The 26,225-nt window shown below is 37.3% G+C and overlaps 1 protein-coding gene across 2 annotated transcripts in view; it reads left to right on the top strand.

Annotated features, from left to right (window-relative positions):
- Positions 1-26,225, top strand: part of kcna4 (potassium voltage-gated channel, shaker-related subfamily, member 4) — a 257,062-nt gene that overhangs the window by 12,535 nt on the left and 218,302 nt on the right. The window lies entirely within an intron of this gene.

Below are 26,225 nucleotides of genomic sequence, written 5' to 3'. Positions count from 1 at the left end.
AATGCTCTTGTAGATGAATGAAGACAAATCCCCATAGCCACACACCAAAATCAAGTGAAAAGCCTTCCCAAAAAGAGTGGAGGTTATTATAACTGCAAATGGTAGGACTGATAGCTCATATACAGTATACATGTCATGGCCAGATGTCCACAAACATTTGGCCATTTTGTGGATGAAACGTCTTCAATATCAGAACCAAAAATTATTCCCACTGTATAAAAATGACCCGGTACTCACTACTGCCAATTTTGATTAATTAATATTAATGTAACTCATGAATTTGAAACCCTAGCCAGAAATATGTAGTTTATTTTGTATACATATTTCTTTTTTTATGATGACTTATATTTCTAAATTTGTGCTTCTAACTTTATGGTTTCTTGCTTTACTTTGTTCAAAATACTTATTTGGCATCCTTTAACGAGATCATTTCCACAGAGTGTTTAATAACAGAAAATATGAAAAAAAAATTACATTTCCCAGCAGGCCCAAGAAAAATGTACTTAAGTCTAAGCAACAACTGAAACATCATAATAAAAAATACTTAGTTGTGCGCCCACACTAACATGGCATTTCCCTTCTGTCTTCAGGTCAGGAAGAGTAATGTTTTCCCCCTGCTCTTTTTTTGTTCTCCATCTCATCTTCCTCTTGGACTTCCCCAATAATTGAATTCTATTTTATTTGTCTAGCGCTAAAAACAAACATTGTTGCAAAGCAGACCTCTAATGAGCAAGCCAAAGGCAACACTGGCAAAAAAAATAGAAAGAAAGAAAGAAAGAAAGAAAGAAACCGCATAAGAAACCGTGTGAGGAAGCACATTCTCCTTTGGGTGATAATGGATAGTGTGATTCTGTGATTATTTCCAGTACAAATTAGGAGTGTGTCAGATTTTACAGAAACTGTGTCCATCATTGCACACACAAATGTTCTTGCACAAGTCCTCTCTAGTGCTGCTCTAAACCTCATTTTCCACCATTATTCCATGACCTTTGGTGGGCAGTGTTGAAACACTTTGCAGTTGTGGTCCATGGCTGAGCAACGAGTGCAAATACATTCAGAGAGGATATCCACCATGACCCAGTAGCCAAACATTTCCAATCCTCCATTCCTTGCTCTCTGGCAGCCTTGGCCCAGATGAATACTTTATGACTCCAATTGACCGCGATATCCGTAAAGAGTCTCTGGTGATTTCATAATAATACCTCAACATTTAATTGTAACTTGGATGCATGAGGTTGCACGCAGTGGGAGCATTATGAATGGTCTTATATACCACAATCTTACAAAGTCCATGGCTGTCACTGATGGTTTGAGGCATAGTGCTTTTAGAAGCTTCTGCTTGAGTCAGCACAAAGCTTCAGCAGATATCTAATGCCAAATGGGCTTCTATTCTATTTAAATGAAACAAGAATTCAACCCCTGCCAGTTAGATGCAATTATAGAGACAATATAAATTGTTGTAAAAAAAAATTCCAAGGTGCACATGAACCATTTTTTGGTCATCTGGCCAATGTCTATCATCATTATGCAACCAGAAGCATTATTTATTTAATTTTAGAATATAAATACAAGCATACTACAATAACTAGCAATAATACTTATCTTAATTAATACTTAACTCATATAATGTCAAAGCTAAGATAGAACTTAATTTCTAATCTCCCTTGTAGACAGAATCCTATCTTGCTCATTAAACTTTCATTAAATCACATGAAATACAGCACATTTAACAAAGTTTAGGCATTACCATCATACTGTATGGACACTAAAAATCAATCTAACATGTGTAACAGTTTGGACAATTGCTAAACAACTAATCAATTCCACCAGCAGAGCTTTGCTTCATGCCAAGCATCAGTTCCTCGAACTGTAATGTAACATTAGCTCCATTACTTTTTGAGAAAGTGCCATAAATATAACTGAGCTACATCTGCATAAATCGTATATTACCTTTTGGCAAATATCGGTAGCATCCTCAATTAAATTGCCACTATTACCATGTGTGTGTTGATGTAAATAAACTGAAATAAAGACAGGCACTTGCTAGCGACTTTAGCTGCCTGGTTGTCCTGACATGTTGCTGTCCATTTCCCCATCAGAGGTTTTAGGGTCTGTGGATATACCTCTATCAGCAGGCTGTACTTCATCACTACATATATTATTACTGCATTTTTCCTATAGTCAGATTGAAACCCACTTTCATTGGTTCAAAAATATGAAGCGCATTTGTTTTCAGTATTCACACTGAAATCCAGTGAAAAAACTGTGCTCAGCAGATTTAGTGCCACTAAAGACAGCAACGAAATCCTCTTAGAAATGTTTAAAATTAAAATAGGAGGACAGCAGGGAACGACACAAAACACAGGACAGCTACAAATACTGTATTGGCAGGATAAAAATGCAAACAAAATATTCTAATAGAAAGATAAATATCCCTATTACTGCAAGGACAATGTTCTGTTTTTGTTTCTATTTATGCAACCCCATTTTCAGCCCAAATCTGGCTGATTGATGTCATATACAGAATGTAATCATTTTCTATTGTCAAAGGAACTACATTGTACATCTTAACCTGACATGGAGAACATGTTATTGCATTCTGATATAGAAATCGATCGAGATTTTAGCAGGACATATATTGTACAGTGTGACAGGTAATAATCATAAAAGTCCATTATAATCGCAGCGTATTAAACTGGCATAAGCAGGCTGTTACCTGCTATGTGTGTCAAGATTACAAACAAAAACAAAGATTGTTTTTGGACAAAATACAAATAATTTACCTCAAATTCTTGGAAATTAGAATTAGATTTCTTTCTTTTGTTTTGGCGTGTCTTTTAGTTATAGGAAAAGCAACACAAAACCAAGTAAACAGTTGGTGGGTTAACCTGGTTAACTATATACATTTCCTATATTTAGTTTTGCTGTAATAATAGCAGATATTAAATACACTTTAATAACGGATGAAAAGAAAACATCATTATAAATTATAAATAGCTTTGGGTAATGTTTTTTTATATTAAAAATTCGAAGAAACTTAACCCATATGGACATGAATTTGTCTTAATATTGTCTTTTATTGTTATTAAACATGAAGGTGCTGTAATAATGCATTGTGTTTTCCGTGTTATTATGTATTATTTATCATTTGTAAAGAAGTTTTAAGTTTTGAAGGATCCCTGGTTTTGCTGTTACCAGTGAGCATTTATTAGACGTACAGAACTACTGACATGAATATTGTGGTTGGAGTTTAGGATTTGGGCAGGGTCTAGGTGTTTTGGACAAACACCCATGGTTTCTCTTGCAGAAATAGGAAGGAAATAACACATTTCTGGGAGAGACCTGTTCCAGTGATTGATTTAGAAGTCTCTACAGCTGGCTCTACATTGGGTTTTACACACTCGTATTTTTCTCATGAATAATATCATACAGGATTTCTAAAGATCTTTCGCTATACATAAGGCACATTTAATAAGTTAATAGTAATGACAAATGTGTTGTTGCTGTTATTAAGCATGATAAAAACGTAGGCAGATTCTCATGACATTTACAGGTTAGCTATATATTGCTTTTTTAAAAAAATAAATAAATGTGAGTATATAACAGTATGTTATATAAAATATCCCTGCTCTTTTATACTACATATTGCAAAACAGTATGTAATAAGTTGGAAGAAAAACTGCATTTTCTTGGGCATTAATATCTTCTAAAGGCTGAATTAATTCTAAGTCTCACCATGTCCTCGCTCTCATAGTTCACATCTGTTTCTGTTGGTGTCCTTCGGTTGATGTTGTCCTTGGTGAAGACTTGGTGTCAGTCACACATTAAAACCCCCACACGCACACACACACACACACACACCTCCAAGGTCTTCTAAAGAACTATTCAGATGGGCTAAGATTTTCAGACATATGTTCGTTAAGTAATGTTGCCGCGGGATGTTTATAGTAATTATTACCAATTCGCAGAGGATAAGTGGTCTCTGTACAAAATAGAGAGAATTTATGTATAGTCATCACACTATAATTTCACAACATAAGCATGGTGGTTTTGGATTTGTGCTTGTTATCCAGCTTTGAGAAGTTGCCTTTGACCTTTGAACACAACATGACAGTAGGCCACAAACTCAATAACTTACTGAAAACCCTCAGGAGTGATGCTTCTCTAATAAATCATTTTAAACAGTATATATATTTTATTGTTTACCACTGCAAAACCTCTTCTCCCACAGGAAATAACTGAATCTTTAAATGTTAAACATTTCATGTCCATTTAAACAGGATATACTTACCAGGAGCTAGAATACAGTATAATCTTTTCAGGCATGTGAACACACAGTGAAAGAAATACTGAAATGGCAGATTTGTGTGGGAATAAAATTCCAGAGGTAATAATTATGTTGCTCCATCTCTCCTTGTAGAAACAGTCCACTACGACTAGGCCTTAACAAACCTATGGGTAAGGGAATAGGAACAGTTCCATCTTGTTGCTTCACATTGCGTTTATCTGACGCTTAATGTCCTGAGCCAGGGGCAGTGTTGCAGGGCCAGATGGTTCTGACCTCTCTGATGAGAGACCTGAACTCAGTCTTACACACAGGGACACCGCTTTGGCTCTATGCTAGAAGGCGACGCATCACGTCTGCCTTTTTGATGCACATCAAATATGATGAAGGGCAGGACACTCTGCTTTTGCACTTTTGCCCGACCAACCTCTGTGGAGTGACATCCAAACGAGAAACGAAAAGCTCCCGGAGCCATGCGTGCCTCTCTGTGTATGTGTGTGTTGTCTTGCACACACAAAAAGGCAGTGCGTGACAAGAAGTATTTTTCAATGTCACTATATAGTGGATGCCAACCTCCAGCAACTGACCTGTCGCTCTATTTATAATGATATATTACACATTATTGTGCAGCAAAACAACACCTGGCTAAGCCGGCAGTTAATTGTGATGCTTCTCGTTGATGTCGTTCTCAGTTCACTGGCATGCCCTCTGCGTCATACTGCAGAAAGCCAGCGCCAGCCTCCAGCATGTTTATTAAAATTAATTAAATTCAGAGTGGATGTAAAACCATTCTCTGAATGTTTCTGTGAAAGCGATTGATTCCGTCTTTGAAATGCTGAGCTGGCTAAAGAGTTAGGTGTGGATTAAATTAGAAACTTGCCAGATGCCAGAGTTCTGTCAAAGACCAATTTGTAGGTCGGTTTCAAATAAGGCCACAAAAAATTGTTTCAGGCTAATGTTTACAACCCGAGACCAACCTCACATGGAAAAGACCTTCCACTGAACCAGTACTACGTATAACCATGAGTCGTTACAGGAGCCAAATGGAATAATTTGATGGTTGGTATAATTTGATGGTTGACTGATATAAACCGAATAAGAATTGTTTTAAAGTACTCCTGAACTTAAACATACTTCTGACCTCTCTTGGATGGCTGATTCTGATTATATAGATTGGTATGTGGGTTAAATTTAATACAGTTCAACATCTTTCCATTAAACAGGATTTGGGAGCGAATTTGGGAGAGTTTGGTATGAGCTCCCAATGTATTTGCATGCTGAGATAGCAGGCTAGCTAAAGAATATTAGCGATGATCAAAAATCATGTTTGTTATAGTATCCTGACAGGACTGGCTACTGGTAATTCTGTTGAATCACAAAAAAAAAAAAAATTGATTCTGACTTGAGTCTAATACAAATCTTAAACATTAGTTAATTAGCCACCTGGCTAACTTGGCTCATTTTAGAAATGAACAGAATTGTTGGGATGTGTTGGAGATTTGTTTAGCAGTATCTTATGAATATGACACTTCGGATTTTGTTATACTGAAAATGTCTGAAACCTGTTGCAAAATAAGTCGAGGTTGCTAGCTAGCTAATTAGCAAAGCTGGTTCGCTTAGTCATGAACAAAACCGTTGCTATGATACATTTTGAAAAGCTTGATACTGTTCAATAAATGACAGAGCATGCGAATTGAGAATTTAGTACTGAATGTTTGTTCGTGACAGATGACAGCTAGGTTACTAGCAAATAGCTTGCTAGTTTTGTGGGATTTAATTTCACTACCTGTAACAGATCCTTTTTATGAAAGAGAGAGAGAGTAAAGATGCAGAGATGTCCTTGGGCCATTTGTGTTTTTTTTGTTTTTCGTGGACAATTTATTCAGCTTGTTCGTAATTTATGTAGAAGCTTTTTTTTGTCTCCACTAAATCACACTGTCAATAATGACTATGACATTTATAGATTGTTAAGCACGGGTGATATATCACTACTCTCCTGTCTCTCAACCCATCCTCTTCTTTAAGGATGAGACGTTGTAATGTCTAATGAGCGTTATGATGACTTCTCTTCACATGTGAGCCCACATGCTCCCAGACAGCCACTAAAACCTGAGCGTGCACAACATGCACACTTTCATCAGGAAAAATGAATTACAAGAGGGACTGGATATGCCCAGATGTAATTCCTGCTCTTGTTTGGTGTTTAAAGTGAGCCAGCGAATTGCAAGTGGGAGTCTGTGACCTTACAACGCACAAACACACACAAACTCCAAAAAGCGCTGAGCTCTAAAGCCTTCATGTTGCTGCACATGCACCTCCATGCCATTAATTTTCTTAATAAGGAACAGTGCGTACTTCACTTCACCGTCTACCAGACACAGTTCATTAATGCTAGTCAGAAGAGTGAGGTGAGGCGTGCTGAGAAAACCCTCATCATTTTTGAAGCCGTGTATTCAGCGATTGTGAACATTGGTTATATGTCCATTGGCTGGCTATATGAAAGTTGCTTCTACCTTCCCTTTTGTTAGAAGAGATGGCTTTATTGTGGTGATGATCCTTCTGCCCTGAATGTTTACCTTGGCGGGTTTTCCGTTGCTTTAATTGGCCCTTTGTGCTGACCCCAGAGAGCAGGATGAGATACTGCATGTTTAGGTGGATGGAAATAGCCTACACTTCCTGCCTTTTGGGACACCAATGCTGCTGCAGTTAGCAGGAACTTCCCCACCATTAGCTAGCGCAGCAAAGGGCTGGTCATCATACTTGGCACTTGTTATCTTGTTAAAGTGACTTTGCAGTGCTATTATTTTGTGATGTGGAATATTAAAGATAATATTGAAAGGCTGAGGCATGTGTTTTTCTTTAAGGTATTTTGTTTAAGGTAAAATTAGGTTCACAATTGCATGAATTAGTATCGGAAATTAATTATAATATTAGTTGTGCGAGTCCTCTATTATTTACGAATGAAAATTGAAAATGTAAAACTGTAAAAAATAGACTTTTAATAATTTAAGTATGTAATGCGAGTGTATTCAGCAAGCCAAAACATAATATTAAATATCTAGAAAATCAGAGATTTAAATAAATTTTAAGTTGAAATTTTCATTGACATCTTGCACTCTCTCTCTCTCTCTCTCTCATATTATCCAAAACGCTGTTCAACTACCTGCTCGCTTCATTACACAAAGAGAGTCATGCAGCAGGGCTTTAGTCATTTAGCCTGTCCAGCTCTCTCACCTCCTCAACTAAACACTCTTCTCAAACAGATCACCTTCCAGAGCTTTAATTTGAAAGTTATTACCACCTCCGATGCCGTCACGCTCGTCGTCTCATATATCACTAACTGAATGAGCTATTAATTGAGTGCTATAACTGTATGCTAGAACTTTGGTTCCAACTTTGGTGTCTGCACTACTACAATAGAATTCTTATTAACATTACACTTGTTCTAGAGAAAGTACCCATTATTTTGAATATTTTTTCTTTCATTAAACACCATCTTAGTTGTGAACACATCTTCCTGTGAAAACAGAGCAGCACATGAACAGGACCTAAATTCTCGCCCCGTATTGGCCCCATCACAGATATTTCAAAATAGACATATTTAATGTGTTTTGGGGTGGACATTTCTCTTAATAATTTAGAATTAAAATTAGAAGTGAAATGTCAGAAGATTTCTCTGAGAAAAATTGCAACTCAGAGGATCCAGTAGCTTCTCAGAGGGCACACAATGGGTGGGAGATAATTATAGGAAGGTATGTAAGTCATTAGAATATTTATATCACGTCCAGAAAGGGCGATGCAAAGTTTTAGACTTAATATCATAATATACACTAATTAACCTTTTGTTACAAACCTAATGAATGTCAAAGCTAAATGACTTTTTAATTTTGTCCTGTGGGGGGTGAAAACTTTTGCACTTAGTTTTATGCAAACTGCTCAGTGCCAATAGTGTGGGTTTATAAAATATATGCTTTAAAAAAGGCCATTTCATAGATTTTCTGCATGAATTATAGCTGTGCAGAACTGTTACTGTCTGCAGCCTTTTCAGGAAAAGAATGGGGGGAAAAAAGTGTTGTGTCTGTCCTTGAAAATTTTTTAAAAAAGCATATTTCGACAATGCAAGCAGTAAAATTTCAGTTTCTACTGGATTGCAAATTGCGAGAAGCTTATGAAATAATTTAAACCCCATCATCTCTCTCTTTCATAGTCAGCCTGGCTTTCAGGAATGGGGGAAGCTGATCAATCTCCTCTCTATTCTCTTCCCAGAGGCAATGATAAAGTTAAAGTTGCCCCCCCCCCCTTTTCTCTCGGTCTGGCCTGTGGTGTGCATCAGCTGAGAGTGTACACAAATATTTGCGATAAATGCTACTGTTGCCATGGTAACCTGAGCTGAAATATCTGATAAGGTACACTTGTTTTAGCTTCTCTCGAAGTATGGTCTGGAGGCTTCTCTCTCTCTTTCTCTCCTTCTGTGTGTGTGTGTATGTGTGTGTGCGTGAGAGAGAGAGAGAGAGAGAGAGAGAGTAAGTGTTAGACAAAATGGTGTGGAAGAGAGAGAAAAATCGGTGGAGAGAGCGTTGCATAATTAGAACAATTTTCACTCACACATTTGCTCACACATTTTTGCTCTCTGCTTGGAAAATATGTGTCAGTGTTGCACACTTTCCTCCTCAAAATAGAGAGAGAGAGAGAGAGGGAGAGAGGGAGAGAAAGACAGAGAGCAGCCTTTTTCTGTAAATTTCTTTTTTCCTGTCTGTCTCTCAGCTAAGTACCTGCACATTGCAGTTTCTAGTGCTTCCATATTCATGGCAGACACACGGAGGCAGCTCATCATATCCGTGCCAGTCCCTGAAGCTTTGCTACGTGCTGAGCGCTTAAGTGCTTTGCAGCTCCACACTGCTCAACTGGAGAGTGATCTCACTGTGTATTTCTACTTGCATGCATTTGAATTTCAATATCTTATATACATAAACACAGTAATTCATGCAGTGTTTTTTTTTTTGGGGGGGATCCTTCAAGCTCTTTGTAGTGAAATGCCTTTTCTTCTATTTGTTTCAGGTAGGTCACTGTTGCCCTTTAGTTGTTTTCTTTCTTTTTGGTGGCTGTGCGTCTTTCATCTGCCACCTGGCAGCCCACAGCTCAGAGCTTGCTTTACCTTCAGTCAGAGCTGGAAAAATGGCCGTCAGTAGGGAGGGCTATGGGGAAGGTTCTCTGCAAGAGTCCATCTTTTTATATATATATATATATATAGCAAGTGGAAGCCATCTAACACATACGATAAAATGTTTTCTTATATAGAAAAAAAAGAAGAAAATGCACTGACTGGAAAAACCTGAGATGCATGAGAATGTGCAGGAGATTTAATTGCAAAATCACATGCACAATCAAACACGGTAATAGAGAACAGTCGAGGCATCCAAATCCAAAGAGTAGTTGAAACACAAGGCAAGGGTCAAGAACATAGTCAAAGCAATCACATGAAATAATGTACACAAACACAGATGTTTGCTACTTGCCCATTGATTTGTGTTTATGTAATATGGTCATTTTCTTACCTTTGTAGTTGTGTGTACACATGATGAACCATGTCATTTGAAGCCCAGGGCTTTTGTAAGTATTGTTATATATCTGAAAAATGTAATTGATGTTCCTCTTTGGGAGCTCTTGCAGACATTGACTGTAAATAAGCGCCATTGTGAGTGTAGTAAATGAACCTGAAAGTACTGGGACAGTACTAAGAAGAACATGAAAGTGTTTGGGCACAGATCCTGTAAAAGTTTGAACTAGCCTTAGAGTCTTCTGTATATAGGAAGTGTAGTTAGAACTTAGAATTCAGAAGTAGGGTACCTCTGCTGGCCTGGAAGAGTAATGACCTGACTGAATGGAATAGTAGCTTTATATGAAAAACTAGAGAACAGTATGATTTATAGCAGATCAACAGAGGGATTAACTATGAGCCACATCCCCGTACGACACAACAAATGTAACCTGGTGCTAATAGGGTACTCTCTCTCTCTCTCTCTCTCTCTTACACACACACACACACACACACACAAAGAATCATTCTTATATTGTTAACACAATAGTGAAGGGAAATCAGACATTAAGATTTGACTATGTTTTTTTTTTTTCCTTTTAAATTCTGCATAACATCAAATAGGTTATACATAATGAATGCAGTCCCTAGGCTTAGGAACAGTTTTATTCGTCTTATTCGTTTATTAGCTTGACAGCTTATATGAGCGGCAGCTTAGGCCCTGAGAGGATTCATTCATCCGTTGCAGAAACGCAACATGAAATGCATCAAGGCATGCTTCAATGCATGTGACAGAACTAACTATTCTCACTACAGATTATGCCACAGATAGTGTCAGGTTATTGGTTTATGTGTGAGTGCTTGTGTATGTCCGTGTTTGAGTGTATGTGTGTGTCGTTGATGTGGGCAGAGCGAGGATTTTAAGCCTAGTGAGCTTGAGGTTGAGACAGTTGAATCATAGGCTGCTTTGGCAGCGGGAGAAAAAAAAATCAATGGCTTTTAAATTCACTTTGTGAGCGAATATCAAAGGCAAAGGATGTTGAATCATGGCTAAGAGCATGGTACGTGTGTGTGTGTGTGTGTGGTGTCCTGCAGATGTTGTTCTCAGTATATCCTAGTCTGCAGCCGGACTGAGATTCCAGTCAGAGATAAGCTTTTCATCAAGGCCACTGGTATCCTCTTTACAATCAGAGTGATGGACGTGCCAAAGGAGAATGCCAAAATGCTCAAATCTGCCGCATTACCCTGCTGATGTCCTGATTGAGAGACACTGCCGTCCTTCTCAATGATAATGCAGAGACTCGAGTGTAAACTCGGCTGTGTGGCACGTTTCTGCAATGCTAAGCAATGGATCTGCCCTCAGGGGCATAGCAGCCTTTGGTTGATGTTGATGTGATGCTCAGAGGACTTGAGTGTATGATGATTTTGCACAGCATGCACTATGGAATAAGGACTACTTTCAGAGCTAATTTTCTAATGGCATCATGACAGTCTTTAAATGACTTGCTCTGCAGTCACGCTTCTCCTTTGCTTGTTTTTATTAATAATAAATAAGGTTTGCAAGCAATTATCACAGGTCTTGCATCGGTGCAGCTGAGCACTCCTACGCTTCTTCCCTAGTGGCAAAAGCTAAATTGTCAGTGCTGCATATTTTGAGTAGTGCTTTAGTGCCACAGGCTGTGAAGTGTACGATTCATATTGAGTTGTTTTGATGATATTACTGGTGGTCAGTGTCCCCTTCTTCCAAAACAAATTGAGATTTTTTTTGGGGGGGCGTGTGAAAAAAAAAGTTCAGCTCTTATAGCACACATAGGCAAGTTGCCAAGCTAGTTTCCAAGGTCCAGAGCAAACAGTCTAGTAAGAAATGTCTATAGACATTTTTCCAACTTCACATCAGAGTCTTGTCTGAAGTCTCAGAGCTGTGCTTTCTTATTCTGTAGAAGATTTGTAGCAGTTGAAGAAAACAAAATCTTTCTGTCACCTATTTTCTTATTATTTTCTCCAGGAACATTCTATCTAGAGTCATTTGTTTCATACAGCTGAGTCTTTGGGGCCTGAATATACTAAGCATATTAAATTAGGCTAATGTGTAGAATCTTGACATGATATATTAAATATACATGCACACACGGCTCATTGCATCACAGTTTAATTACTTGTCACTCACCATATTGAGGAATATAAAACTCGATTGAAATTTCAGATGAATTCATGTAAATGGTTCAACTGATCAAAAAAAAATACAGTTATAGTGTGAAATATTTTAAGTGCATGACAGGCAGAGCCAATTGAAACTTTATTTGTCTGGGGAATGTGAACATTATGCAATTTTTCAGATTGAATGAATCAGCAATATTATGTCCATCCATACCATGTGCTGTCTCCTATCTGGCTATCACATTTTTAGTACTCTCAGTGACCTCCGCTACACTGATAGGTTGGAGCATTGATAGGCCTGTTAACCCCATCCAAAGGTCAGTCTGACTAAATATCAAATGTTTCTGTTCTGGCAAGACTTAGCTTCATTGGTCACATAATCTCTAGCAAGGGGAAAAATGAAGTAGATGTATCACACAACACTCCTGGTGATCTATACTATTATTTTCATACAGCCACAAAGGTACTCGTGGTAATCATATAAAGCTGGAACATCCGAATCTATAAATACAGTCTCCAGCAATCCATCTCATTTAGGTCATCAACTGTAGGGCTTTGCTCAGAGCTAGCATGAGCTTTTACAGGTACCACAGTGACTAACTTCGCCCTGGTTGGCCCCCATAGGTGTTGGCAGTTTGCTCCACGGCCTCAGGTGGGGTTAAGCTGGTGGCAGAATAAACAATTTAATTTAGTTAAAATGGTCTCATTGGTAATTTATTTAATGAGTAGAAGTGTCAAACTGTCTTGAAGTTCTAGTTAAAATAAAGATTTTAGCATTACTCAAGTTATACAACATATAATATTTAAAGATTTAAAGAATAATGACTAAACACACAGATACACACGCAAACAATAATCCGGTTGCCAAATGTGATTGGCTGGAAAGGGGTTGATCGGTTTTCTCTAATAGTAGTGCTGGCTGTAAAGCTGTACACTGCATGTTTTATTAATGCACTAAATTATTGTTTCTGCCATAGCAGCTAATTTGTAGGGAGTGTACGGCAGTCAGTCCGTGAAATCACCCTATTTATGAGTATTTTCCTTTAATGGCACTCCCTGTCATGTTTTATTCCATCGTTAATTGGTCTTACAGAATTTTCTTGTCATTCTTGTAAAATATTACAAGAATGTATTCTTGTAAAAATTCTGTGGCAAATAGAACGTGACTAACATCATGTTTTGTATTGTTTTTGTTTTGTTTTGTTTTTTTAATATGCATAATATTAGCTGGGTAATTAGCTATTGAACATTACAAATAGAGGACAGCTCATAGTAACCAGTAACAATAAGAAAAGTGCAAAATACAGTAAAGCAGTAAAGCCAGTGTCTATGGCTACACGGCATTTATATAACATAAAGTTGCTGTGGCATTTTCTAAACACTTGATGTGACATTATAGGAACACTACTATTAAGATTACATTAAATTAATTGTGTAACTCAGAAGGTTATCTGAGCAATGCAGTAATTAGTAATTTTGGGCCCAATTTGTCAATTTGGTCCCATCATTCTTAAATTTCCCCCCTGGAGTAACAAAAAGTTCCAGCAACACGGATTTTTGCCTGAGTACGTCGATATATTCAAATCACTCATAAATTCCCAAGCACATTCACATCTCAGCTGATTTACAATTAGTGTCACCCACAAAACTGCAAAGGTCACAGAAAGCTTAAAATGCTAAAACGTGGAGAGAGTGCCTCCTGTGCGTGGCGTACACTAAATCATCTAGTAATGCAGCTCAGCAATTTCACATCAACTACAACAGACACACACTAACGCTTCGTCCTTTTATAGAGTGCCATTTCTTTTGTCTGAGTTGAATGGCTACGTGTATTTGTCTTCATTTTTGGATTGTACACTGCTCATTAAAATGCAGTCGAAATAAATAGCTGTTTTAAACTGGGCACTGTAATGCTTATATAAATCAGGACCATTAATCTGGGTAATATGTACATTTACACACACTCAGGATATCTTGTAGGATATGAATGTTATTCTAAACTAATTTGATGTTTATGAATGGCATTTTTTTTTTTTTTGAATAAACCTGCTTGTATCCAGCTTGATAAATGAGGCCCATCGTAAAGCCAATGTTATTACAGTAGACGTTTTTTGGAACGTTGCCTGGACGTTATTTTCGGTCTGTTACAGCGTAACCTCCGTAAAACCTGTTGAATGCTTACTGAGTGTTCTTATTGTGTAACCTGTTAACATGACAGCAGTTTGCAGCCATTAGTGTCTCTCATCATGTTTGCAGGAGTTTAGTAACCACTTTACAAGCTAAACCTTGATATTAGAAGTTTGCATCTGTTTTAATGCGTTATGGCTCCATTCTTCTATTGCATGGAGACTGTAATTGGCATTAGCCGCGGACCGTCTGGCACATTAGTGCAGCTCCACTACGATTAGGATGAAGGTCATCAGCAGAATAAAAACCGGCACAGGAAGAGAGATGGGAATGGGAACGGAGATGACTGCCGAGATCAGTCGTGAAGCAGATGCCTCTTTGTGATTGATGAGACCAAACATGTGCCATAAATCTCCACTGTGGTGAAGGAAAGTGAAGAGCACGACTGACACACTTATGGCTCGGTATTCGTTCTGTGACAGGCCACCACTATCCGAGTTCACATATTGGCATTTGGCTAAATCTCAAGCAGGTTGGCCGGGACTCAAAGTCAGACATATTGGCATTTAAAGCTACCTTGATTTGTACTCATTGGAGAATATCGACTCTGTACACAAATCTACAGAAACGCCTGAGTACATGAAGTTCAAATAATCAGTGGATGCTCACTTAATAAATCTTTGTGTGGCAATAGAACTTTTATTTCCAATGTTTCCATGAAGGCAGATCCAAGAGTGTAAATATGATCGAACTGGTGACTGAAGCCCAGAGTGAAAAACCTCACAGTAATTCTTTGTGTGAAAGAAAAGCTAGCCTTATTTGGCACTATAGAATTACATTCGTTCTATTGTTGTGTTGCATCATGTCATCATTACAAAACCCTGATAAAAACTCCTAATGAGAAATGTAGAAATCCTGTAAATTTCAAGCATACCATGTCCAGGCAAGTGTCATTTTTTCGAAATTTGGAGTTTGGATCCAAATATCTGCAATACCATACAGGTGTTATGGCGTCAAAATGCCAGCTTGGTTATTTTTATATCACTTATTCTGAATGTCAAGGTCTGGTAGTGTAACTATTGGAAAGCGGCTACTGAAAGAAGAACAAGAGTGACTGTGACAAATGCCAGTCAGTTATTCAATTGTAACCAAATTTATTTGCCAGCGCATTTAGAATTACTTCAGAAAAAATGGGCAGAATGTCATTGCAAATACAATTTGTATTGATTTTATTGTGTTCTTAGAGGAAAGAAATGCAATTACCCTAAAACCTTTATTGGATTGAAGATATGTGTGTATATATTTGCGGTTGGTCAGATGGCAAATTATTCTTCCAATTATGCTAGGATTCTGATTGTGAAAGGAAATTTAATTACGCATAACCGAAAGACTAGTGGGTATTTCTGCAAAAAAACAAGTCCAGAGTTATGGGTCATCGCAGGACGTCCTGAAATTTCCCAGCCGCTCTTCTGCACTTCTATTCGCTGCCCTGAATGAATGTCATAAAAGTGTCTTACAGCAATGCCACTAACGAGAGTTTTTATTGTCATTTTTAAATGCTGACCTTTGAGTCACCTTTCTGTCACACAAACGGGTCCGAGACGCATTTCTGCCTTTAGCATTGGCTAAATATGGAGTTGAGTCAGCTCATAAAAACCAGATGCACATTTAATTGTATAGCCTAAAGAGGAACTTTGGCCACTCGAGCATCTATTAATGCGTTCAAAGCAGGATCAGATTGACACAGCAATCAGGATAGAAGGACGTCTGATAAAATGCTACGATCATGGTGGTGTTATTTTTAATACTTTAGCTGTATCTGATTTCTAGTCTGAATGTTACCAAAAATGATAATACACCCCCAATTCATTTCCATCTGCTACACCATCGAATGCCAGCCCCAGATGTTTCTCTCTAACTCACAGGAAATATGGTAGCTGTAATGTTGGGCATAAAAACAAAATGCAGTTACCTTTACTAGAGCAAGATGAATAAGTCAATCATTTCATGTCTTTAGGTTCTTGCCGATCTTTTTTCGGACACTTTACTGATCTGATTCAGTCAATGTAGCGTAAATAAATTGACATTAGAGTTTAGGTAGAAGTTACGATCGCAGACTATATTATGTTTAGGATTGGGTTTTGGTTTAAGCTCAAGGGTAGAGTACAGTGACTTTTATTGATCATTAGAAGTTCACTTTGAATCTTTGATCTGAACCATAGAGGTCACTATGACTGAGAGAATTTGTTTGATTTTAGGAGAAATGTTCTTATAGGATTAGTATCTATCTCTTATCATATTTATTCCCATTTTAATAGCTTAAAAAGTGCTGTTTATTGAGTTCAAGAGAAAGAAATAACAGAGGGAATTAATTTTTATAGCTGTTATAACATAAGAGATGACAGGAATAGGAACTAACTTGCCTTGTGGATGTGGCATAACATTAAATAATCTACAGCATAGGTTTCGTTTAGAAACATAATAAAAATGTTAATATTTGGCCAAAAGCTGTATAAGTGACACAGTGACATACTTTGGACTGGGCTGTTGTAGGGAATCTGTATCACACTTCATGGGTAAGGATTATTTTCCTCTAATGCTCAAAGTCGTTATTCTGTCCCTTGCTGCTGAATTTGGTATCTAACTGTTTATTTCTGGTTCTGTCTGGAGCATTTACTTGCAATATGTCGAGCCATTCTATTAATACTGGAGATATTAGCTAAATATAAACCTATAGCATTTGCATAAAGATTTGCATAATTTTAGCACAAAAGAAAGAGATAAATAATTGGAATTTATAGCCAACGTAAGATTTAGAGTTAGGAAACATAAATGCTTGAAAAGTGTGCATAAAGATAAAACCATGACATTGATACAGGCTAAACCCACATTTCTTTTAATGGACCATAATGGAATATCCTTCTTTGTTTTTAAAACCTTAATTGTCAAATAGATTTTTTAGACTATTTTTTTTCCCACCCAGACACCCTGCAAACTTTTACACTCAACTATGAACGATGTTACATAACAGTTATCTCGAGGGAACACAGCATAACTACATGATTATTTTTAGACGCGAGATAAAAATAGGCAAAAAGCATAAATGCATGCATATCTGCTGTACTCTTCTCCCTGATCTTAAAATATTACATCTAATATTTACATAATTCTGTGAAAATCCTTCATAACAAAGTGATACAATTTGTGATCTGATTGTCTTTATTTTATTATGTGAAATGTGTTAGGCTATATATTTAACAATGATTTATTTTTTTTGTTTAATAAAATACATACATACATATATATTTTTTTCTCTCTTACTAAATCAGAGGTAATGAGTAGGGCTTTTTAATTACTTATAACATGCAGGATATTTTTCTGCAGTAATACTGCAGTATTTCTGATGTTTAACATCATTCTATATGTGGGAAAAAAAAAGCCTTGAACCCATCAGCAGTAGCTTATTCTCCTAATTCAAAGGCATTCAAGGCAACCAGCAAAAGACTGACCAAAAAATGTCCTATGCTATGCTTCCAAAAGCCTGTGGAAAAGTTTAGCATGTGTGCAACTGTACCATAGTCATAAAATAAACACGGCTGTCAAACATTGGGACATTTTCAACAAAAGCATGCCATGGTGTTGCATAAACGTGTAAATTGTACTCGCGGTTTGGCTATAAATATGTCAGAGTTTCAAATATTGACATTGTTATCTGAAGTGTGTACAGAACTTCAGTGTTTTTCTTTTTTTTTATGATGATATTCAATGCACACTGAATCTATTGCTGGATACACTAAGAATATTAGGTGACAGTAAGAACTGGCCAGGATCTCTGGCGATCTATCAATAATTGTTTGCCGTGCTCAAATCTTTCATCATCTCCTTTACCACAGCATGGTTGAATTCTCGAATCTTGAAGGTTTATTCGTTTTCCCTAACAGCACCTCTGACAGTTGTTCTAGCTGTAATTCAAATAAAAGGCTTATATTAATGCACTACTTCTAATGCAGTATAATTTCCATTGTTTCCAAGCTTAAAGTAATATGTATAATCATGGATGTGATGTTTTCTATAAGTACATTTTTAGGAAACATTTGTGTAAGGGGTCTCCAGCTTTCTGCCACAAGAAAGGTTTCTCTGTAACATGGCATGCAGGGTTTTGATTCCCTTATGAATTTCAAGAGAGGCTGCACATCTTCCATTATATTAAACGCAACTATAAAAACACCCATAATTAATAAATTATACATGATAATCGTTAGTAAACTGCTGTGGGATGAGACAAATAAAATCACTTCAGGATGTGACGCTTCGCTGTGTATCAGGCCGCATTATACCATTCTGGTTGCGGAATATTTTCCTTTAATGGCTTTGCCTGTCATGTTTTATTTCTTACTTAGAAATTGGAGTAAAGTCGGTGTACCACTGACTTCATGCCCTGTTGATTAACCCTGTTCCGTGTTGCTCAGTGGAGAATGAGGCAGGTGGTGGAAATGCCGTCCTCTTTACTTGGATGCAAGTGTGTGTGTGTGTGTGTGTCTCACTGCTGAGGCAGAGGAGGGAGTCTTTGCTTTAATGATGTGCTGTTGCCCTCACCCGGGCATGCGGGATGCAGCTAATCCACGCCGACGGTCTGTTTGGGAGTCAGATGACTCAGGGACACAAACACACACACACACACTCACACATAAGCCTCTGTAGCAGCGTCCTCCTCACTGCCTTTCTGAATCAGGAACAAGCTCAGGGATTGTGATGCACCTCTCCACCTCATATTCAATCCCTGCCTCAAGCCATACGGCCTGCAGATGAAGGCGGAGATGGAGTGCTTGCGAAGGAAAGATAGAGAGCGGGACAGAGAAATAGAGAGAGAGAGAGAGAGAGAGAGAGAGATACTGAGACAGAGAGATGACAGCAGCCTCTTGAGCATTCAAGCATGTCCCAGAAGGATGCATCATCACTAAGAATTCAGAACAGATCAACTATGATAAATGATGTGGATCTTTGCAGAAGGCATTTTGGGATTATGTTGTCTATGTAGAATGTGGGTAAATTTTCTGTTAAAAGGGTTGATGAAAAAAATGCGACTTTAAAATGTCATTTTCTGTGTTTGATTCATTTTTATAAGGTCAGGTATCATGGCCTGATTGACTTATTTTTTATCCTTTACTCAGATCGGAATAACACTTGACATGTTGAATGTACACATCAACACATATCACATAACATTCCTGAAAATGGCATTGTGACATTATTCTCATAAAATGATTAAATAATAATAATAATAGTAATAATAATAATAATAATAATAATAATAATAAAATAAAAGATGCAAGTGAGGCAATTATATATATATATATTTTTATATATATAAATATATACATATATATATATATATATATATATATATATATATATATATATATATATATTATAAAAATATATATTTATATATATATATTTTTATTTTTTATTTTTTTTATCATTTTATTAGAATATATATTAGTATATATATATATATATATATATTAGTATATATATATTAGTATATTAGCATATACATTACTTATATATAAGTAATTATATATTATTACTTATATATAAGTAATATATAAGTAAACTTATATATAAGTAATGTGATTGAACACTGTATACTGGTATGAACACACATTTTCTGCATAGGTTTCTGGATATAATGTCAAAGTCAAAGCTACTCAACATAACAAGAAAGTCTGCCCGTAAGACCAATAAAGCAGTGTGTGAAATTAAGTGGATGTTCCTGCTTTGAAGGCTGAGGACAATGACTTTGCATCTGACAAACAGGTCATCCCGAGAAAAGGACAATGAACATAACGTCAGTGACTAAGAGACTCCCAGAAAACTGCATTTATCAGCATCAATCATTATATCATTTGATGAACTGTCTAAAATGGACTCCATATGCTTTTAGAAAACGCTTTTTAACCATATATGGTTCAGTATAGAAATATAAAAAAGACCCACAACAAAATATATGTCATAAGGTTGAGATAAAAATATAGAAAAAAAGTATTTATGGTTATTATAAAATATAACGTAAGTGATAACAGGGATTATAGGAACAATAATTTCTAAAATGGGACACTAGGAACAATGAAGGACAGTACAGTGCTGACCAGTGCACAGTTCTAGTTTGGAATAAAATTCTAAAAGATATTGGAATATAATAATAATAATAATAATAATAATAATAATAATAATAACAATAATAATTATTATTATTATTATTTTTTTTTTGTAAACATAACATACAAGTTAGCAGCAAAATGCAGGTGCTTGATATAATGTTTTGTTTATGGTGTTGTAGCATCAGTTTAAGAAAGAAGTGTGCACATTTTAAAGTAGTGGAATAATGTTCAGTTGAGTACGAGTATGTGTGTGTGTGTGTGTGTGTGGGTTGGTGTGAGTCCAGTCTCTGGGTATTATAGAGTCTGATGGCAAGACCCTGTCACACAGTCTGGCCATGAGGGCCTGCAATGCTTTGGTACCTTTTGCCAGATGGCAAAGAGTTTGTGTGAGGGGTGTATGGGGTCATCTAGGTTGGGGTTGACTTTCCAAATGAAGGGTGTGGGGTAAATGTCTGTGAGGGAAGCCAGAGAGACCCTGATGATTTACTCAGCTGTCCTCAGCACTATCCACTGCAGGGTCTTGTGATCGAGCAATTTTCGAACCAGGCAGTGATTCAGCTGCTCAGGATGCTCTCAGTAGTCCCTCTTTAGATGGTAGTGCTAGTGTTCAGGGACTGTGGGATGGGGTAGCTTAGTGGTTAAGCCGTTGGTGTTGGTGATAAGTTGAAATCCCAGGTCCACTAAGCTGCTACTGCTGGGCCCCTGAACAAGGCCCTTAACCATCAGTTGCTCAGTTGTATAAAATTAGTTAAATATAAGTTGCTCTGGATAAGGGTGTCTGCCCAATGGCAGAAATGTAAATGGTGGATTTTTCGGTGTGAAATTTGGTGCTCTTGATGTTCTCCACAGAGGAACGGTCGATGTTCAGTAGAGAGTGGTTGTTCCGTGTTTTCCTAAAGTCAACAGCTGTCTCTTTTGTTTTGTCCACGTTCAGAAACAGGTTGCTGGCTGTACACCAGGCCATTAGCTGCCGCACCTCCTCCCTGTATATGCTGACACATCATTTGTGCTGATGAGAATATATGTACAGTATACAATGAACTATTGTACATTTTGTCCATATATAGTTAGGTTTATTGTTGTGGAACGTCCACAAGACATTTATGTTATAACAGCTGTAAACAGACATAAAAAAGTCCTTCCTGCCCAGCCTCTCTCTCTCTCTCTCTTTTGCAGGAAAAAAAGCTTGTCGTGTTACTGCCAATTCTTCTGTCCTGAGTTTCTTGTGCTGGAAAACCTAACATTACTTTTTCTTTTTTAAATCAGTTTGAAGGTTGAAGAGAGGCCCTGTGAATGAACTGCTACTATAGAAACGATACCATATTATGTGAATTGAATCACAGCTAGCGCAACTTTCCCAGCTGGCTGTTATAGAAACGTGATCAGCACCTTGTGATTAGTCAGATTTCCTCTAAATACATCCACGGTTCCAAGTCTTTCACTTCTAAACATGATACCATTCTCCTTAATAATAAAAGATAAGAATATGTTTGGAAGCGTTCCCCGCCTAAGCTGGGTGTTTCTATCTCTTATCTAATCTTTATTTCGTTGATCAGCTGCCAGCTTCCAGTATCTTAGGTGTCTTTCCTCCAACCTGTAAGGTGGATTTCTAATTCAACATTGTCATCCTCTGCTGAAATCCACACTGATGTCTGCAGCATGCTGTTAAACACAAGCACTGAGCGCTGGCGATCTAAAATTAGACTCCGAATGAGACAGCTTGGAAAAACAAAAATTGGCTGCAATTACTACTGAATTCCTTATTGAGTCATGTTTTGACTTCCCCTGCGCCAGGAAAATATGAAAATATCGTTTAGAGAGAAAGAGTGGAAAAGCAGCGAGTTGAATTGGCGAGTTAAGAGTAGAACAAAAAAATAAAAGCATGATTGGGAGTTAGTGAAACAGAGACAAAGAGAGATCAGGAGAGAGAGAGAGAGAGAGAGAGAGAGAGAGAGAGAGAACTGGAAATGAAAAGATTTTTTTTTTTTTTTTTAATTTTCCTTCAGCACATGTATTGCAGGAAAGCACCGAGTTATGAGGCAGTTTGCGGTAAAGCTGAGAATCAAGTCGACTCATTATATTGTAACTCAATTGGACCATATGCTGGCTTCTTTTATAAGTTCACATTCTAAGCATATCAGATCTTTTAAAGCTGTAAACTTTTTTATTGCACTTTTTCTCATGCATCTAATCATTTGTGCATTGCATGAAATCATAAATGTGACTATTTACTAGCTGGTTGGAGTATTTCATTAGTTGCTGACGTCCGAAGACTGTTTCTTTCCAGTTGTGACCTGCTTTTCTGCTCATCATGGGTGTAAAGTGTGTTCAGCCGAGTTACATTAACTTACCACGCTGTCAGTTCGAACCAGACTGGCTATTTAGTTCCGACTTCTCTCATCATCAAGACATTTCCACCCACAGAACTGTTGCTCACTAGAAGAAAGTGTTTCTTTGTTTGTTTTCTGCACCATACTACCTAAACTCGATGTACTGTTGAATGTGAAAATCCCAGGATATCAGCAGATGGCTGCAGTAACCATGCCACATTTTCTCATTCTGTTACTTAATGTAAATGTTAAGTGAAGCTCTTGACTTGTATCTGCATGATTGTATGCATTGCACTGCTGCCAGGTGATTGGCTGAGTGGGGATAACGGATAGCATGCAACACGATGGTAATATGCTGTACTATATTATACGTTTCTCTGGCATGTATCATAAAGTCATCATACGACTTCATAATTCAATGTTTCTGGCATTAAATGATTAGCCCAGCGATGACGTATAAGCTAAGCTTAGCTAAGCTAAGCTACTTTATTGATAGCAGTGGGAAATTAAAGTGTTGAAGTTTTAGAAAACTTTGAGTTACAAGAATGGTGGCTTTTAATATGATGTGCATAGACTACCGCATTTCTTCAGAACTATATAACTCCAGCCACAAAAATGTGACAAATCCTACTTTAAAAAACACATTTCATAGCCCACCAGTCCAATCAGATCTGTTCACCCAAACATTAAAAATAAATCTGTCTTCCTGCTCTCTCTTTATCATAACTGTGCCTTGTTTTCTGGCAGTCGTAGTATGGCCTGATATGCCGGTTATAATAATGGATACGCGCTGCGCTCCACTGAAGATGAGTTTTCAATTGGCCGAGAGCTCTTCTCTAATTACTCTGAAAGAAATCGTTACTTTAATTTTGTATGCCTCAAACATTCTAGTGCAAGAGGATTAAGCCAAACATATCCTGTCCTGCATTTAACACCTTTAATAAGGGAAGGATTTAAAAAGCAGAAGGCAATGCTGGTGTGTGTGTGTGTGTGTGTTTCTTGGGGAAGGATTAGCATGAACGAACCGCTGTGTGGAATTATACTAACCTTCTAACATCCTCTAACTAACACGTATGAGAATCTGTGTAATTAGATAGAGTTGGAGTGTATTTGATAATGCAGATTGTGTCAAAGCAGAAAACATCATGAGCAAGGTCAAGGGAAAACTCCTGTGCATAATTTATACGGCATAATGCATTCTAAAAGCTTTATTATCCGTTTTCAAGCCACATACAGTGCATTACAGAGCTGTGTGATTGATTGCTTTTGTTTTTAATCATCTTGATATGATCTTCCACGATATTTGTCATATTTCTTTACCGCACATCAAAATGTCTGGCAGATTTACAAACATTTCCGTCGCTATACTCTTCTTCGTACTGACATGCACATATCACATCGTTATTCTGATATTCATTAATATTTATATCACATTTTTTTGGTATTTACCGTTCAGCCATTTGGCACTATATAGGTAATAGGAAGCTGATTCAAATTCAGCCTCTAGGACATAGCTAAGGAGGAAGTAAGCATGAAAGGGACCAGAACACATTCTCATCTGGGCTGTGTCATAAATCATGGGTTATTTTTCATATTTTTCATGAAATAGCCCAGGAATTCAAGTTTGTGAGACATTTTATAATCTTTATATCCTAAGTTAAGAGGTAAGAATAGCAATATACTGCTTAGCACTGGTATCAGTATACTGTGTTTAAATGTCACATCAATCAACAGTGTTGTGGTTCATACTCACAGTCAACATTCGGGAGATTTATAGACAGTTTATTTCTTTTGCACAGCGGAAACCAAAGACGTTATAGCAGATGATATATTCATATGTCACAAATAATTCAGACTGAAATTCTTTATATTTGAGCAAATGCAAATGATTACGTTCGGGCCTTTACTTTGGTAATGTTTTGCTTCAGACATTCAAATTTCCGGTTCAGGTTTTACTGAAATGAAAAGCTTACTTGCACAATTTCAGCAAACAACGGAATAAAAAAAAAAGAAAAAAGGAGAGATGTGAGATTTAAAATCAGATAAACTGCAATAAATAATAACACATCAGTTATAATAGACAGACAGACATAACACAGACAGACAATAAAATGACAGACGCACTGTAGACATATCGAATAAAGCAAGCAGCGATGGAAAACACTGACATCCAAAAACAAGAAATAATGCATTTACACACATATTGCACTGAGCATCAGAGGTTATTCTTTATCGTCTAGGTATTTGTAACGTTATGGAATCAACAGTCACTGTCCACTTTATTAGAAACACCTGTACACGTGCATGTTCCTGCAGTTATTCAGTTATCCATACTGGACAGCTGGAGATTAGAAGTTGAAAATGTCCTGATCTTTTTCTCGTAATCGGTTTTGGTGAACCTGTCTGCACAGTAGCCTTAGATGTCTCTTCTTGCCGGTTGTATTAATGTTGTGGTTGCGACTGCCTTAAGATTTGATGCATTGTGGATGCTGAAATGCTTTCAGCATTATTTGAGGCTTTCTGTCAGCTTGAACCAGTCAGGCCATTCTCCTCTGACCTCTCACTGAATGTCTTTTGAATTTCCACACCATTCTGTGTCAACTGTTATATGTGAAAATCCCATGAGGGTCCCAGCAGATTTTGAAATATTCAACAACCAGCCAGGGTCAAAGTCACAGAGATCACATTTCACTCGCATTCTGATGTTTGACGTGAACATAAATCAATTCTCTTACCCTGTATCTAAGTAATCCATTGCTCTGCTGCCACCTGATTGGCCGATTGGTTAAGTACATGAACAAGCAGGTGTTCCTAATAAAGTGGATGCCATGGCTGAAAATGGGAAGAATAAATAGAATAAAGAATTCAACAGTGCTGTGATGTGAAATGCAATAAATAACACATCACATATTAAACATAGAAAACTCATAAGCATATCACATTAAAATGCAATTTAAAAAACAAGCATCGGTCAGTGAACATGACGTGGTAAAACTTTACACAATTTAAAACTGCAAACTTTGAATATTTGGGGAAGATTCTCAATCATTTGGAATGGGAAACACTGTATCTGTAAGTGCAGCGTTCATACAGCAATTATGACTTTATGACTCCGGCAGGCATCAGCTGTCGCGTTCATGTCACAGTGATGTAACTTCTGAGTCAAATGACTTAATGTAATCTCTGTTAATGTAATGATGTGTTAGAACATGTTTGTGATGTGTGATGTTTATGAATACTCATGCCATGAAACGGGAATGGTAAAGTTATGTATATTTTTTAATTAAAATGCATTGCATCAAGCTGACTAATTTTCTTATTGTTATGAACATCTATACCAGATCTGGTGTCATGGTGGCAGCATCATTGCCTCACAGCTTATTAGAGGAATAGAAGCATTTATCTGTCACATATACATTACAGCACAGTGAAATTCTTTCTTCACATATCACAACTTTAGGGGTTGGTCTCAGGGTCAGCCATGATACAGTGCCCCTGGAACAGTGAGGGTTAAAGGATTTGCTCAAGGGCCCAACAGTGGCAGCTTGGCAGGGTTTGAACCCTAATCCTCTGATCAACAACCTAGAGCCTTAACCATTTGAGCTACCACTGCTTAACGGTTCCCA

The sequence above is a fragment of the Hemibagrus wyckioides genome, linkage group LG27, assembly GCF_019097595.1.
Source record: "Hemibagrus wyckioides isolate EC202008001 linkage group LG27, SWU_Hwy_1.0, whole genome shotgun sequence".
NCBI classification, from domain to species: domain Eukaryota; kingdom Metazoa; phylum Chordata; class Actinopteri; order Siluriformes; family Bagridae; genus Hemibagrus; species Hemibagrus wyckioides.
Note: the sequence above shows the minus strand (reverse complement) of the source record. Positions and strands in the feature narration are given on the sequence as shown.